This window comes from Colobus angolensis, unplaced genomic scaffold, assembly GCF_000951035.1.
Source record: "Colobus angolensis palliatus isolate OR3802 unplaced genomic scaffold, Cang.pa_1.0 Scaffold65, whole genome shotgun sequence".
Classification (NCBI taxonomy): domain Eukaryota; kingdom Metazoa; phylum Chordata; class Mammalia; order Primates; family Cercopithecidae; genus Colobus; species Colobus angolensis.
The window spans coordinates 2,718,443-2,720,228 of record NW_012120154.1 but is presented as its reverse complement, the minus strand read 5'-3'; positions in this window follow the sequence as shown (position 1 = coordinate 2,720,228).

The following is a 1,786-nucleotide window of genomic DNA, read 5'->3' as shown; positions in this document are numbered from 1 at the left end:
GATGCCGGACACCCCCCGATGCCGGACACCTCCCGATGCCGGACACCCCCCGATGCCGGACACTTCCCAATGGACACCCCCCGATGATGGACACCCCCTGATGCCGGATATCCCCCGATGCCGGATATCCCCCGATGCTGGACACCTCCTTCGCATGACCCTTTTTCAAGTTTGTTATCCCCATCGCCATTTTTTAGATGAAGAAACCAACCCAGCACGGTGTGCGGCCAGGACTGAAACCTTGGGCATCATGTGGGCATATTCGGTTGTCACAATGGTGTGGATCCCCCCACGACCAGCACCATTAGGACCTTTGGGGGTTGCAGCCAGGGACCCTAAACATCCTGTGGTAGGAGGGGCAGTTCTGCAGTGAAGAAGGAATTTCTTTTGAGTGAGCAAGGAAGCAAAAGCCATTGTTATGAGCAGATAAATGCTATGATCCAACTGTGCTTTTAAAAGGCGCTGGGCATGGTGACCCACACTTGTAATCTCAGCACTGTGAGAAGCTGAGGTGGGTAGATTGCTTGAGCTTAAGAGTTTGAGACCATCCTGGGCAAAATGGTGAAACCCCATCTCTACCAAAAATACAAAAAGATTAACTGGGTGTGGTGGTGTGCACCTGTGGTCCCAGCTACTCAGGAGACAGCGGTGGGAGGACTGCTTGATTCCAGGAGGCAGAGATTGCAGTGAGGTGAGATCGTGCCATTGCACTCCAGCCTGCTGACAGAGTCAGACCCCATATCAATCAATCAATAAAAATAAAAGGATCCTTCTGGTGGCTGTGTGGTGAGAACAGACTGAAGGAGGCCAGGCCCTGCCCAGGGAGGCTGCAGTAGATGAAGTGAGGTGGTCTGATTCTGGGTAAGACTTGAAGGTGGAGCCTACCAGTGTTTGCTGATGGGCGGGAATCAAGGACAATCCTATGAATGAAAGTCTTTAGGAGAAAAGGAAAAAAAAAAATCACCCATATATCACCACACTAACCCTGTTTCCTTCAGTGAGGCATTTTGTTTTGCTTTTCTTGAGACATTATATATTTTCAAATGTAAATAGAGCCAGATATATCCTTCAGGTTCTGGCTAAAATTCTTCATCCTCAAAGACTATTGGCCAGGCACAGTGGCTGATGCCTGTAATCCCAGCATTTCAGGAGGTCAAGGAAGGAGGATTGGCTGAGCCCAGGAATTTGAGACCAGTCAGGGCAACATATTGACACCATCTCTACAAAAAAAAAGTTAGCCATGCGTGGTGACACACACTTGTAGTCCCAGCTACTTTGGAGGCCTAGGTGAGAGGATTCCTTAACCTGGGAGATGGAGGCTGCAGTGAGCCAAGACTGCACCACTGTATCCTCCAGTCTGTGCAACAGGGCAAGACACTGTCTCTAAAAAAATTTAAAAGGGGCCTGGCGTGGTGCCTCACGCCTGTAGTCCCAGCACTTTGGGAGGCCGAGGTGGGCACATCACCTGAGGTCAGAAGTTCAAGACCAGCCTGGCCAACATGGTGAAAACCTGTCTCTACTAAAAATACAAAAATTAGCCTGGCATGGCGGCAGGGACCTAATCTCAGCTACTTGGGAGGCTGAGGCAGGAGAATCGCATGAACCTGAGAGGTGGAGGTTGCAGTGAGTCAAGACTGCACCAGTGCCCTCCAGCCTGGGCAACGGAGCAAGCCTCCTGTCTCGAAAAAAAAGAAAAAAGAAAAAAAAAGGTTCTGTGGGCGAGAGGGAGGGAATGAATGCAGGATTAGAGGCAATAATGGGAGGAAGTCTGAGTTTGAGTCCTAGC